The sequence below is a fragment of the Lolium perenne genome, chromosome 2 (genome assembly GCF_019359855.2).
Source record: "Lolium perenne isolate Kyuss_39 chromosome 2, Kyuss_2.0, whole genome shotgun sequence".
In the NCBI taxonomy this organism is placed as follows: domain Eukaryota; kingdom Viridiplantae; phylum Streptophyta; class Magnoliopsida; order Poales; family Poaceae; genus Lolium; species Lolium perenne.
Genome location: NC_067245.2, coordinates 181,857,772 through 181,873,868, shown reverse-complemented (window position 1 = coordinate 181,873,868; position 16,097 = coordinate 181,857,772). Strand labels below are relative to the sequence as shown.

Here is a 16,097-nt window from a genome sequence, read left to right as displayed (position 1 = left end):
ACTATGCATGAGGCTTGCAACTTGTAAGATATAATTTACATGATACATATGCTTTATTACTACCGTTGACAAAATTGTTTCATGTTTTCAAAATAAAAGCTCTAGCACAAATATAGCAATCGATGCTTTCCTCTTTGAAGGACCTTTCTTTTACTTTTATGTTGAGTCAGTTCACCTATTTCTCTCCACCTCAAGAAGCAAACACTTGTGTGAACTGTGCATTGATTCCTACATACTTGCATATTGCACTTGTTATATTACTCTATGTTGACAAATATCCATGAGATATACATGTTACAAGTTGAAAGCAACCGCTGAAACTTAATCTTCTTTTGTGTTGCTTCAATACCTTTACCTTGATTTATTGCTTTATGAGTTAACTCTTATGCAAGACTTATTGATGCTTGTCTTGAAAGTACTATTTATGAAAAGTCTTTGCTTTATGATTCATTTGTTTACTCATGTCATTACCATTGTTTTGATCGCTGCATTCATTACATATGCTTACAATAGTATGATCAAGGTTATGATGGCATGTCACTCCAGAAATTATCTTTGTTATCGTTTACCTGCTCGGGACGAGCAGGAACTAAGCTGGGGGATGCTGATACGTCTCCGACGTATCGATAATTTCTTATGTTCCATGCCACATTATTGATGATATCTACATGTTTTATGCACATTATATGTCATTATTATGCGTTTTCCGGTACTAACCTATTGACGAGATGCCGAAGGGCCAGTTCCTGTTTTTGGTTCCAGAAATCCTAGTAAGGAAATATTCTCGGAATCGGACGAAATCAACGCCCAGCATCCTATTTTTCCACGAAGCTTCCAGAACACCCGAGAGCCGCCAGAGGAGGGCCCTGTGGGCCCCAGACGACAGGGTGGCGCGGCCCAGGCCTTGGCCGCGCCCCCCTAGTGTGTCACCACCTCGTCGCCCCTCCGACTCCGCCTCTTCGCCTATATAAAGGTCCCTGACCTAAAAACCTGGACACGTTCGACAAAACCAGAGAAAACCTTCCAGAGCCGCCGCCATCGCGAAGCCAAGATCTGGGGGACAGGAGTCTCTATTCCGGCACGCCGCCGGGACGGGGAAGTGCCCCTGGAAGGCTTCTCCATCGACACCACCGCCATCTTCATCAACGCTGATGTCTCCCATGAGGAGGGAGTAGTTCTCCATCGAGGCTCGGGGCTGTACCGGTAGCTATGTGGTTAATCTCTCTCCTATGTGCTTCAATACAATAATCTCATGAGCTGCCTTACATGATTGAGATTCATATGATGATGCTTGTAATCTAGATGTCATTATGCTAGTCAAGTGGATTTTACTTATGTGATCTCCGGAGACTCCTTGTCCCACGTGTGTAAAGGTGACAGTGTGTGCACCGTGTGGGTCTCTTAGGCTATATTTCACAGAATACTTATTCACTGTTATGAATGGCATAGTGAAGTGCTTATTTATATCTCTTTATGATTGCAATGTGTTTTGTATCACAATTTATCTGTGTGCTACTCTAGTGATGTTATTAAAGTAGTTTATTCCTCCTGCACGGTGTAATGGTGACAGTGTGTGCATCGTGTAGTACTTGGCGTAGGCTATGATTGTGATCTCTTGTAGATTATGAAGTTAACTATTTCTATGATAGTATTGATGTGATCTATTCCTCCTTTCGTAGTGTGAAGGTGACAGTGTGCATGCTATGTTAGTACTTGGTTTAGTTATGTTGATCTATCATGCACTCTAAGGTTATTTAAACATGAACATTGAATATTGTGGAGCTTGTTAACTCCGGCATTGAGGGTTCGTGTAATCCTACACAGTTAGTGGTGTTCATCATCCAACAAGAGGGTGTAGAGTCTAGCATCTATCTATTTATTCTGTTATGTGATCAATGTTGAGAGTGTCCACTAGTGAAAGTATGATCCCTAGGCCTTGTTCCTAAATACTGCTATCGCTGCTTGTTTACTGTTTTACTGCCTCTTTACTTCCTGCAATATTAATACCATCAACTGCACACCAGCAAGCACTTTTCTGGCGCCGTTACTACTGCTCATATTCATTCATACCACTTGTATTTCACTATCTCTTCGCCGAACTAGTGCACCTATTAGGTGTGTTGGGGACACAAGAGACTTCTTGCTTTGTGGTTGCAGGGTTGCATGAGAGGGATATCTTTGACCTCTTCCTCCCTGAGTTCGATAAACCTTGGGTGATCCACTTAAGGGAAACTTGCTGCTGTTCTACAAACCTCTGCTCTTGGAGGCCCAACACTGTCTACAAGAATAGAAGCACCCGTAGACATCACGGCCCAGGAGGGGGGCGCGCCGCCCTAGTGTCTGGTGGCTCCAGACCCCCTCCGAGGCTGCCCTTTTGCCTACTTAAAGCCTCCGTCGCGAAAACCCTACCACGTTCGACGAAACCAGAGAAAACCTTCCAGAGCCGCCGCCATCGCGAAGCCAAGATCTGGGGGACAGGAGTCTCTGTTCCGGCACGCCGCCGGGACGGGGAAGTGCCCCCGGAAGGCTCCTCCATCGACACCACCGCCATCTCCATCAACGCTGCTGTCTCCCATGAGGAGGGAGTAGTTATCCATCGAGGCTCAGGGCTGTACCGGTAGCTATGTGGTTAATCTCTCTCCTATGTGCTTCAATACAATAATCTCATGAGGTGCCTTACATGATTGAGATTCATATGATGATGCTTGTAATCTATATGTCATTGTGCTAGTCAAGTGGATTTTACTTATGTGATCTCCGGAGACTCCTTGTCCCACGTGTGTAAAGGTGATAGTGTGTGCACCGTGTGGGTCTCTTAGGCTATATTTCACAGAATACTTATTCACTGTTATTAATGGCATAGTGAAGTGCTTATTTATATCTCTTTATGATTGCAATGTGTTTTGTATCACAATTTATCTGTGTGCTACTCTAGTGATGTTATTAAAGTAGTTTATTCCTCCTGCACGGTGTAATGGTGACAGTGTGTGCATCGTGTAGTACTTGGCGTAGGCTATGATTGTGATCTCTTGTAGATTATGAAGTTAACTATTGCTATGATAGTATTGATGTGATCTATTCCTCCTTTCGTAGTGTGAAGGTGACAGTGTGCATGCTATGTTAGTACTTGATTTGGTTATGTTGATCTGTTATGCACTCTAAGGTTATTTAAATATGAACATTGAATATTGTGGAGATTGTTAACTCCGGCATTGAGGGTTCATGTAATCCTACACAGTTAGTGGTGTTCATCATCCAACAAGAGGGTGTAGAGTTTAGCATCTATCTATTTATTCTGTTATGTGATCAATGTTGAGAGTGTCCACTAGTGAAAGTATGATCCCTAGGCCTTGTTCCTAAATACTGCTATCGCTACTTGTTTACTGTTTTACTGCATCTTTACTTCCTGCAATATTAATACCATCAACTGCACGCCAGCAAGCACTTTTCTGGCGCCGTTACTACTGCTCATATTCATTCATACCACTTGTATTTCACTATCTCTTCGCCGAACTAGTGCACCTATTAGGTGTGTTGGGGACACAAGAGACTTCTTGCTTTGTGGTTGCAGGGTTGCATGAGAGGGATATCTTTGACCTCTTCCTCCCTGAGTTCTATAAACCTTGGGTGATCCACTTAAGGGAAACTTGCTGCTGTTCTACAAACCTCTGCTTTTGGAGGCCCAACACTGTCTACAAGAATAGAAGCACGCGTAGACATCAAGCACTTTTCTGGCGCCGTTGTCAGGGAGGAAAGATAAAAGGCACTCATACTCCGGTCCCAGGTAAAGTACTTTTCTGTTGCCGTTGTGTGTGTGCTCGAAGCTATTTCCTTTAGATCCTGCAATTGCATCTTTTTGTTTCTTGTTTACACTAGTTAGGCATAATGGACAACAATGAGCTTCTTATTCTATTTCCTGATTTAAGACATGGATGGTTTGATGCGAAAATTAAAAAACCTATGGAACATATTAGTATGAACGCTTTGAACACCATTGTTGCTAATGATATGGAAAATTCTAAGCTTGGGGAAGCTGGCTTTGATGAGCATGATATTTTTAGTCCCCCAAGCATTAAGGAGAAAATTTACTTTGATGATACTTTGCCTCCTATTTATGATGATTATAATGATAGTGGTCTTTTGGTGCCGCCTACTATGGAGAGTAAATTTTATTGTGATTATACTATGCCTCCTATATTTGATGATGAGAATAATAATGATAGCTACTTTGTTGAATTTGCTCCCACTACAACTAATAAAACTGATTATGCTTATGTGGAGAGTAATGATACTTTTATGCATGTGAATAAGAATGCTTTATGTGATACTTATATTGTTGAGTTTGTTCATGATGCCACTGGATATTATTATGAGAGAGGAAAATATGGTTGTAGAAATTTTCATGTTACTAAAACACCTCTCTATATGCTGAAAATCTTGAAGTTGCGCTTGTCTAGTTTTCCTTTGCTTGTTGAATTATGCCTACATGACTTGTTTATTTACAAGATTCCTTTTCATAGGAAATGGGTTAGGATTAAATTTGTTTTGAATTTGATTCTTGATGCTCTCTTTTGCTTCAACTCTTATTTCTTGTGAGTGCATCATTAAAACTGCTGAGCCCATCTTAATGGCTATAAAGAAAGAACTTCTTGGGAGATAACCCATGTCTTTATTTTACTACAGTAATTTTGTTTTATATTTGAGTCTTGGAAGTTTTTACTACTGTAGCAACCTCTCCTTATCTTTATTTTATTGCATTATTGTGCCAAGTAAAGTCTTTGATAGTAAGGTTGATACTAGATTTGGATTGCTGCGCAGAAACAGATTTCTTGCTGTCACGAATTTCAATATGCCTCTCTGTAGGTAACTTAGACAAATCTGCCAATTTACGTGCATGATCCTCAGATATGTACGCAACTTTCATTCAATTTGGGCATTTTCATCTGAGCAAGGCTGGTGCCTCTTTAAAATTCGTCTTTACGGACTGTTCTGTTTTGACAGATTCTGCCTTTTATTTCGCATTGCCTCTTTCGCTGTGTTGGATGGATTTCTTTGTTCCATTACCTTCTAGTAGCTTTGAGCAATGTCCAGAAGTGTTAAGAATGATTGTTTCACCTCTGAACATGTGAATTTTCGATTATGCACTAACCCTCTAATGAGTTTGTTTTGAGTTTGGTGTGGAGGAAGTTTTCAAGGGTCAAGAGAGGAGGATGATATACTATGATCAAGAAGAGTGAAAAGGCTAAGCTTGGGGATGCCCCCGTGGTTCATCCCTGCATATTTCAAGAAGACCCAAGCATCTAAGCTTGGGGATGCCCAAGGCATCCCCTTCTTCATCGACAACTTATCAGGTTTCTTCTCTTGAAACTATATTTTTATTCGGTCACATCTTATGTACTTTACTTGGAGCGTCTGTGTGCTTTTATTTTTGTTTGTTATCTTAGTTCTCTGAATAAATTCATGCTTGTGTGGGAGAGAGACACGCTCCGCTTTTTCATCTGAACACTTGTGTTCTTCGCTTTACTTTTAATGTTCATGGCGAAGGTTGAAACTGCTTCGTTAATTGTTATATGGTTGGAAACGGGAAATGCTACATGTAGTAATTGGTAAAATGTCTTGGATAATGTGATACTTGGCAATTGTTGTGCTCATGTTTAAGCTCTTGCATCATATACTTTGCACCTATTAATGAAGAAATACATAGAGCTTGCTAAAATTTGGTTTGCATAATTGGTCTCTCTAAAATCTAGATAATTTCTAGTATTGAGTTTGGACAACAAGCAAGACGGTGTAGAGTCTTATAATGTTTACAATATGTCTTTTATGTGAGTTTTGTTGCACCGGTTCATCCTTGTGTTTGTTTCAAATAGCCTTGCTAGCCTAAGCCTTGTATCGAGAGGGAATACTTCTCATGCATCCAAAATCCTTGAGCCAACTACTATGCCATTTATGTCCACCATACCTACCTACTACATGGTATTTATCCGCCATTCCAAAGTAAATTGCTTGAGTGCTACCTTTAAATAATTCAAAATTTATCACCTCTGATTTGTGTCAATGTTTTATAGCTCATGAGGAAGTATGTGGTGTTTATCTTTCATTCTTGTTGGGCAACTTTCACCAATGGACTAGTGGCTTCATCCGCTTATCCAATAATTTTGCAAAAAGATTTGGCGCGGGGTTCCCAGCCACCAATTAATCAACCTTCATTAATAATTCTCTTCACATGTTTTGCTCTGATTCATCAGTAAGCAACTTAATTTTGCAAATAGACACTCCTTCATGGTATGTGAATGTTGGAAGGCACCCGAGGATTCGGTTAGCCATGGCTTGTGTAAGCAAAAGGTTGGGAGGAGTGTCATCCATAAATAAAACTAAAATACATGTGTAAACAAAAGAGAAGAGGGATGATCTACCTTGCTGGTAGAGATAACGTCCTTCATGGGAGCCGCTCTTTGAAGGTTTGTCTGGCAAGGGGGTTAGAGTGCCCACTACCATTCGTTGACAACAACAAACACCTCTCAAAATTTTACTTTTATGCTCTCTTTATGTTTTCAAAACCAAAGCTCTAGCACAAATATAGCAATCAATGCTTCCCTCTGTGAAGGGCCATTCTTTTACCTTTTATGTTGAGTCAGTTCACCTATCTCTCTCCACCTCAAGAAGCAAACACTTGTGTGAACTGTGCATTGATTCCTACATACTTGCATATTGCACTTGTTATATTACTTTACATTGACAATATCCACGAGATATACATGTTATAAGTTGAAAGCAACCGCTGAAACTTAATCTTCCTTTGTGTTGCTTCAATACCTTTACTTTGATTTATTGCTTTATGAGTTAACTCTTATGCAAGACTTATTGATGCTTGTCTTGAAAGTACTATTCATGAAAAGTCTTTGCTTTATGATTCAGTTGTTTACTCATGTCATTACCATTGTTTTGATCGCTGCATTTATTACATGTGTTTACAATAGTATGATCAAGGTTATGATGGCATGTCACTCCAGAAATTATCTTTGTTATCGTTTACCTGCTCGGGACGAGCAGGAACTAAGCTTGGGGATGCTGATATGTCTCCGACGTATCGATAATTTCTTATGTTCCATGCCACATTATTGATGATATCTACATGTTTTATGCATACTTTATGTCATATTTATGCGTTTTCCGGAACTAACCTATTGACGAGATGCCGAAGGGCAGCTTCTTGTTTTTCTGCTGTTTTTGGTTCCAGAAATCCTAGTAAGGAAATATTCTCGGAATCGGACGAAATCAAACGCCCAGCATCCTATTTTTCCACGAAGCTTCCAGAACACCCGAGAGCCGCCAGAGGAGGGCCCTGTGGGCCCCAGATGACAGGCCGGCACGGCCCAGGAGGGGGGCGCGCCGCCCTAGTGTCTGGTGGCCCCAGACCCCCTCCGAGGCTGCCCTTTCGCCTACTTAAAGCCTCCGTCGCGAAAACCCTACCATGTTCGACGAAACCAGAGAAAACCTTCCAGAGCTGCCGCCATCGCGAAGCCAAGATGCGGGGACAGGAGTCTCTGTTCCGGCACGCCGCCGGGATGGGGAAGTGCCCCCGGAAGGCTCCTCCATCGACACCACCGCCATCTCCATCAACGCTGCTGTCTCCCATGAGGAGGGAGTAGTTCTCCATCGAGGCTCGGGGCTGTACCGGTAGTTATGTGGTTAATCTCTCTCCTATGTGCTTCAATACAATAATCTCATGAGCTGCCTTACATGATTGAGATTCATATGATGATGCTTGTAATCTAGATGTCATTGTGCTAGTCAAGTGGGTTTTACTTATGTGATCTCTGGAGACTCCTTGTCCCACGTGTGTAAAGGTGACAGTGTGTGCACCGTGTGGGTCTCTTAGGCTATATTTCACAGAATACTTATTCACTATTATGAATGGCATAGTGAAGTGCTTATTTATATCTCTTTATGATTGCAATGTGTTTTGTATCACAATTTATCTGTGTGCTACTCTAGTGATGTTATTAAAGTAGTTTATTCCTCCTGCACGGTGTAATGGTGACAGTGTGTGCATCGTGTAGTACTTGGCGTAGGCTATGATTGTGATCTCTTGTAGATTATGAAGTTAACTATTGCTATGATAGTATTGATGTGATCTATTCCTCCTTTCGTAGTGTGAAGGTGACAGTGTGCATGCTATGTTAGTACTTGGTTTGGTTATGTTGATCTGTTATGCACTCTAAGGTTATTTAAATATGAACATTGAATATTGTGGAGCTTGTTAACTCCGGCATTGAGGGTTCGTGTAATCCTACACAGTTAGTGGTGTTCATCATCCAACAAGAGGGTGTAGAGTTTAGCATCTATCTATTTATTCTGTTATGTGATCAATGTTGAGAGTGTCCACTAGTGAAAGTATGATCCCTAGGCCTTGTTCCTAAATACTGCTATCGCTGCTTGTTTACTGTTTTACTGCATCTTTACTTCCTGCAATATTAATACCATCAACTGCACGCCAGCAAGCACTTTTCTGGCGCCGTTACTACTGCTCATATTCATTCATACCACTTGTATTTCACTATATCTTCGCCGAACTAGTGCACCTATTAGGTGTGTTGGGGACACAAGAGACTTCTTGCTTTGTGGTTGCAGGGTTGCATGAGAGGGATATCTTTGACCTCTTCCTCCCTGAGTTCGATAAACCTTGGGTGATCCACTTAAGGGAAACTTGCTGCTGTTCTACAAACCTCTGCTCTTGGAGGCCCAACACTGTCTACAAGAATAGAAGCACCCGTAGACATCAGGGGCCAGCTCCGGCTTCTTAAGGGGCGGCTCCTGCGGTATGGGCTAAGAAGTGCACGAAGTGACACCTTTGCTTCTCTAACACCTGGGAGACCCAGGCGGATCTGCATTGGTCTTCCACCTTTATTTCCTGCTCAGGGGCGGATTGGGTGGGCTTTGACTTTTCTGGATCTAAGGCGGAATCTTCCTTAGGAAATTATCCTTTACAATAGTATTGATCAAGATCATGTTGGTAGCATGTCACTTAAGAAATTATCCTTGTTATCGTTTACCTACTCGAGGGCGAGTAGGAACTAAGCTTGGGGATGCTTGATACGTCTCCAACGTATCTATAATTTCTTATGTTCCATGCTAGTTTTATGACAATACCTACATGTTTTATTCATACTTTATATTGTTTTGATGCATTTTCCGGAACTAACCTATTAACAAGATGCCGAAGTGCCAGTTCCTTTTTTCTGCTGTTTTTAGTTTCAGAAATCCTACAAAGGAAATATTCTCGGAATTGGACGAAATCAACGCCCAGGGTCTTATATTTCACGGAAGCTTCCAGAGAGCCAGCGAGGGACCAGAGGGGAGCCCTGGGGGCCCCACCCCACCTGGCGGCGCGGCCAAGGGGGGGCGCCCCCCTATGGTGTGGCTCCACCAGGACTCCCTCGAGGCTGCCCTTCCGCCTATATAAAGCCTCCGTCGCGAAAACCCTAAAACAATAAGCCACGGGACGAGAAAAGTTACGCAGCCGCCGCCATCGCGAAGCCAAGATTCGGGGGACAGAAGTCTCTGTTTCGGCACGCCGTCGGGACGGGGAATTGCCCCCGGAAGGCATCTCCATCGACACCGCCGCCATCTTCATCACCGCTGCTGTCTCCCATGATGAGGAGGGAGTAGTTCTCCCTCGAGGCTAAGGGCTCTACCGGTAGCTATGTGGTTAATCTCTCTCTCATGTACCTCAATACAATGATCTCATGAGCTGCCTTACATGATTGAGATCCATATGATGAGTTTTGTATCACTATTAATCTATGTGCTACTCTAGTGATGTTATTAAAGTAGTCTATTCCTCCTTCATGATGTAAAGGTGACAGTGTGTGCATCATGTAGTACTTGGCGTAGGTTATGATTGTAATCTCTTGTAGATTATGGAGTTAACTATTACTATGATAGTATTGATGTGATCTATTCCCCCTTTCATAGCTTAAAGGTGACAGTGTGTATGCTATGTTAGTACTCGGTCTAAATTGCAATGGTCTATTATGCTCTAGAGGTTACTTAAATATGAACTCCGAATGTTGTGGAGCTTATTTACTCCGGCTTGAGGGAGCTCTTGTAACCCTACACAATGAATGGTGTTTGTTATCCAACAAGAGAGTGTATGTAGCACAAATGAGGAGAAGTTATTTATTTTTTATGTGATCAATGTTGAGAGTGTCCACTAGTGAAAGTATGATCCCTAGGCCTTGTTTCCAAATACTGCAAACATCGCTTGTTTACTGTTTTACTGCATCTTTACTTCCTGCAATATTACCACCATCTATACCACCTGTGTTTCACTATCTCTTCGCCGAACTAGTGCACCTATACATCTGACAAGTGTATTAGGTGTGTTGGGGACACAAGAGACTTCTTGTATCGTAATTGCAGGGTTGCTTGAGAGGGATATCTTTGTCCTCTACCTCCCTGAGTTCGATAAACCTTGGGTGATTCACTTAAGGGAAACTTGCTGCTGTTCTACAAACCTCTGCTCTTGGAGGCCCAACACTGTCTACAGGAATAGAAGCGTGCGTAGACATCAGGTACCTCGAAGGAGGGATCCTCACGAGGGGGAGAAGAAGTAGGGGCCATAGGGCGGAGTGCACTCGGGATGGTGGTACGCAATTTACCCAGCTTCGGAACACCTGCACGATGACAGGGCCTACTGCTGTTTGTGTGGAATTATCTGGGCGCTTTCGCGTTGTTACAATGAGTTGTGGTTGTGCCTCTAGGGCTCCCGGGATCCGGCTTATAAAGGTGCACGGATCTAGGGTTTTACATGGAGAGTCCTAGCCGGAATACGAGTTGCCTAACTACGGTATAATATCTTGCCGTGTACGTCAAGGATCCACCTTCCATCAGGACCGTGCTGGATCCGGATACTTCATGGGCCTTCACGGATCCGGCCTACCTCGCAGGTCGGTTGGGATCCGGCTTCCTGTTCCTGGGCTGGACTTCATCCTTCAGGATCTACAGCAACTGGGCCGCCCGATGGGCCACATGCCACATCACCATCTGTGGGCCACCCGAGCTTGCCGGATCTAGACCATGCCGTTGATATACCCATAAAGTATACCCACAACACATGGATTAGCAGTTGTTCTGGTCATCTAAAGGTATAAACGATGCCCCCCATAGGGGGCCTCACAGCGAATGAAGCATATGAACCATCGGATCTTTACAGTGCCTGGTCAAAACTCGATCTCAGCCGTCCGTTAGTGCAGCGCCTCCTGCTAGCGAAAGCCATGCGATGGCCGTTATCTACCCGCGTCTCGCTGCGTTTGGGTCCTACGATCGACCGGGTCCGCACGTCAGCCTCTGTGGGTTGTTTCTAGGCCGCGCTCGTCTCGCACTACCCGGTGGCCTGCCAATCCCCCCGAGGGCTGCCTCTCCCAATCCCGTCGCTGTCTCCTTCCCCAATCGCCCGTGCCCGTAGGAACCCTAGCCTATCCCCATAAGCCGCCGCCTACCTCCGCAAATCCATGGCCTATCTCGTCCTCTCCCTAATCCCTGCTCCCCATTCACCACCTCTTTGTGCTGCCAAGGACAGGGATAGAGGGGAGGCAGCCACGAGCTGGATGTGGTCGCGCGGAGGCGCGCGAGCATCGGTGCTGGTCACGCGGTCGAGAGGAGGAAGCAGGGGAGGACGGCACGAGACGAGGGGGCCGCCGAGCACGACGACGAGGCTCGCGGGGAGGGCGCCCCCAGCACCCTGCTCGAGCTTGCCCTCAGGCGGCGATGGCGGACAGCGACGGCGATGGTGCGGCCCACGAAGGCGCGCGGGGCGCGCAGGGCGCCGGCAGCGCCTCGAGCTTCCGGCGTGCATCCCTGGGCACGGGAGTAGGAGGCGCCATCATCCTGGATGTCGAGCTGGCGCCGACGCGCGGATCTCAGCGGCGCGGGATCCGGTGGGTGCCAGCCACGAGCACATCAACTTCAGGTGAGCTGCTGCTGATTCTCCCTTCTCCTACCCTATGATTTATCTGGTCTTGATTTGGCTCCTCCCTTCCCTCTTCCACTCCCCATGATTTTTCGTTCTTGTTTCTGTAGAAGTTCCTGTATCTATGCATATAGGGTGTTTGAGGAAAATCCAAGCAGTGTACATGTACAACTTAATTCCTTATTATGTATGTTGCCTAATAATCCACCAAAAATTGCCTGCAATCAAAGATGACTTGCCCATATAATATTTGCATTTCTCAATTTTGTGACTTTCATTTGAAAGCTATCACTAACGAGATGTTTGAGTACATGTCTAGGAAAGTAACATGTGTTAGATTGCTTGAGACACCCATCACATAGTATTTCTCAGATTGGAAGCTCATATACAGGTCTCTTGGTTATTTGAGAAAATGAGAAGTATTAGATGATTTCAGTATCGTGCTTACCTATCAAGAGTAGGGCCGTTCTGATGATCAAGAGCACAGCCAGCGGGGCATTTAGGATACTAGAAAATTATCTCCAGGTATATTTCCGAAGTTCGTGGTAGTCGGCCAGGTCCTACCAGCACCTGGGAACAAAGCATCGACGGCGGTAACCTCGCTAGCTCCACACTGTCCTAGGTATACTTAATAAAACCTGAACTTTCATTTTTTTCCTTTTTCAGCAACTCTCTGGACATCGTCTATTATGCTTTGCCAAATTTAATCTCAAAATCTTCTTATTTTGTTTGTGCAGAATTTTGGGTGGAAGAAGCATGAGTTTGTCCGAGCTTGATGTCATATCGTTATTTGGTATGTCCCTTCGTAGGCCACCTCACTCATTTGCTGGTTTGCTCCTGCACTCCGTCTCACATCTCCTCTCCTCGGTGCTCAACCCGAGGAGTGCGGGATGCTGTTGTGCGCCCCCATTCCTTGCTCTGTCTGATGTACAAGCTATGGCGGATCTCGCGGATGACCGCAACCTGAAAGCTGCAAGTTTCGATCATGGTTGAGATGAGTTTCTAATCGGTTGGCTTTCTCGGTTTAACCAGTCGATTTTGTCATGTTTTGCGTCCCATCAAGGGCGCATCCTACTCCATGCATATGTTTGATGTTTGACCATGCCATGTTTTTTTTCTGCAGGAGCCATCACATTCCATCAAGGTCGCACCGTTCGCCTTGAATCTGTTTGATGTTTGACATGCCATCTTATTGATGTAGGGGTCGTTATGTCCATGATCACCGGGAGAGCCATCTCCCTGGTTGCTCAAAGCGACCAGCGGATGTTAGACACACTTGTCTGGGTTGGATCTAACAAGGAGGTGCCAACTCTCTCAGCACGTCTTTCTAACTCTAATATTTGGTTTGTGCATTTCATATATAGGTGGATTAGTATTTGGAATTGATATAATCCATAGGCATATTTCTTATACAATTGAAAATGCAGAGTAGGGGCTGAGATGTACACTATATATGTTTATACCCATTTGGTTGTAAAGGTACAGTCAAGATGAACAATTCAATATTTTACTATTTGGTAATGTAAATTATGAACCATGTCGCACCATTTTTTTCATAGCAGCAATGTTTCTCAGTATATATTGGAAAACTGTGTTTGAACAGGTCAATTGCAAAGAACACATGAGGCTTACATCCGATATAGAACATAATTGGTAAAATATTTTGAGACCATGGTTAGATCAATTGATTCTTTGTACTTGGGTTTGCATCTTCTCCCTTCTGTCTCATGTGTTACGAATTGTTAAAACTTATTCTAGATTTATTATGGTTGTGGTTGCTGCTCTAAGCTATACTCTTGTGTGTTGTTTTTTTACTACCTCCTTCCTTTCTGTAGTGGTTCATGGGTAAGAGACCAGGGGTACGATCCTACAGCGGCAGCTCTCCAGGGTGGTGGCGAGGAATCAGTTGATAGGATGTTGGGCAAGATCGAATTTCCCAACCTACATGAACATCTTATCCTTTTAAAGGTCAATAGAGATGTTTTTTATTCTTCATTTGTTCTTACTTATTAAGTATCTAAATTTATTATTTGAATGAGTTTGTGGTGTCTGCTAATTATTTAATTCATAAGTTAGTCAAGAATTAAGCTCATGGACTACCAACTGTTCCATGGAGAAATTAACTTCTGCATAACAACTTCTTGTGTTCATACATACAGTCCTACATGGTTGGCCTTGAGGATTTGCTAAATATGGGCAATGATTATTGTAGCTAATAAGACGAATGTTTCAGTTGCCATTAGCAATTGGGGTATAGCCATATTTTGGAGAGGACATTTTAAATAAGCTCCGATTTATTCCGAAGTCAGTTTACACAATTTCTGATGCAATATTTTTTGTGCATCCATTCTCTCTGTTAATTTACTTATTTCATGGTTTTGAATGCAGAGGTTTATTTTGTAGTGCCAAATTCCAATTGCTATGTGATTTGAACCCGCATTGCTCTATAAAACTTGTTATATTGACTATTGGATGGTATCATTAATCTACTGCAGTACACTGCCAAATTTATATCTATTACCTGCAAATTATTTGCTTTACTTTCCTGGTCAATTACATATTTTGTTATGGGCCCGCCCTTCCTATGTGTCCCTATTGTTTCTTATTTGTTTGGCTTTGTTTGCTAGCAGAACTGTTTTATTGCAATTATTCTTTTGAGTGGTAGTATTTTATATATCCAAATGTGAGCCTCATCCAGCCAAACGATTCATGCAACCTTCTGCTTGGATATGGTGGCATGGTTCAGAGATGATATTCATTTTGTTTTCTTCTCTTAGTTTCAGGACTTATAGTCATTCGTGGCTTGGATTCAACTAATATGTGAGTTATTCTCTTTTCCAGTTTCTCTCTGAATCTACAAATCTGTGTGATAGTTGATGCAGTTCATTCCCTTGAAAATATCATCTGGTTATCAAGAAGGCCACCATAGTTGATGTCAGTGGTGACTGGGGACATGCTACTTTAGCGAGAGGTTGATCTTTTTTCCTTTGCATGAATGACTTCAAGTGGCCGTGTTTTGTCTCAGCATAGCTACTAATCCTTATATCATTTTAGCACACACTCCCTCCATTCCTAACTAAGATGTTTTTGGAGTTCACTTTGCTGGATCAGCTCGCAGTGAGCATGCGTGTCAGACCTTGGCTTGAGCAGAGATGAGCAGCATGTTCTAAATAATGTGTGTCAGACCGCCGCTCGCACCGCCGCGGCGCGCCGTGATGTCGCCGGAAGGATCCGCCGGTCGAGCTCCGTCTGTCCTGCACGTTTCTACGCCCGTGAGCTTCTCCTCCACGATCCCCACTTGCTCCTGCTGCTTCGTAAATGATCTTACCGAAGGTACATATTCTGTATCCCAAGCTGCTCATCCATGACTCATGTTGCAGCAGTTGCTCACTCATTCTCCTTGCTAATTCATCTCTCCATTCCATCCCAACACAGCGACATCATCAAATCTCGTCTCAACAAAGGAGCCATAAGACGTAGAAATAAGAGCATTCATGGTGGGAATATATACAGCTCAAATATGTGGGGAATTGGGCGCTAATCGTGAAAGTGCCTCTTCTTTCATCTTTGTGTGCTCTTCTTTTGTAGGTATGAACTAATCTCCTTAATCACCGTATCCACCTCACCCGAATGGAACAAGGAGAAGCTTGCTGCCTTTTCTTTTTGGTAAAAACTTCCCCTACTCTATGCTTTTGCATTGTATTTTTACATAAATAGTATCCATTGTTCAAATCAAGTGTGCATCATTGTTGATACGATCTGGGTGTAAACAACGGGTGAGAGGTTAGTTGAGGATAAATTGTTGGAGACGTATAGTGCAAAATATAAACATAGCTTGAGCCCAAATAAGAATGGTCTAGAAATGTTGTATATATGTTGTTAGTTCATTGCAGTAAGCAGAGTGTGATATTATAAATGCTATTTTCAAAAGTTCTAGATTGGGTTCTCTAAATGGGTGACTTGTTTTTTTGTTGGACCAATTCTTTAGTGAACACTAATGTATATTCCTTTAATATTCGTTCAAAGAAGTGGCATGACATATGTTGCAGATTGTAGAGGATCTTCAGTTGAAACGTTAGTTTTCTATCTTGATAGGTACATCGATTTTTGTAAATCATGCTGC

At 43.2% G+C, this 16,097-nt stretch overlaps 1 long non-coding RNA gene across 3 annotated transcripts; it reads left to right on the top strand.

The window, feature by feature from the left end:
- The first annotated feature begins 11,823 nt into the window (after positions 1 to 11,823).
- On the top strand, positions 11,824 to 15,149 carry LOC127294547 (uncharacterized). 3 transcript variants are annotated; one of them, XR_011752208.1, is made up of 6 exons: positions 11,824 to 12,596; positions 12,712 to 12,983; positions 13,098 to 13,276; positions 13,402 to 13,453; positions 13,578 to 13,627; positions 14,816 to 15,149. It is a non-coding gene; the product is annotated as an uncharacterized lncRNA (long non-coding RNA). The 3 variants fall into 3 exon arrangements; XR_011752207.1 differs by having other exon boundaries at positions 13,578 to 13,676; XR_007846736.2 differs by lacking the exon at positions 14,816 to 15,149 and adding an exon at positions 13,810 to 14,207.
- Positions 15,150 to 16,097: the final 948 nt, after the last annotated feature.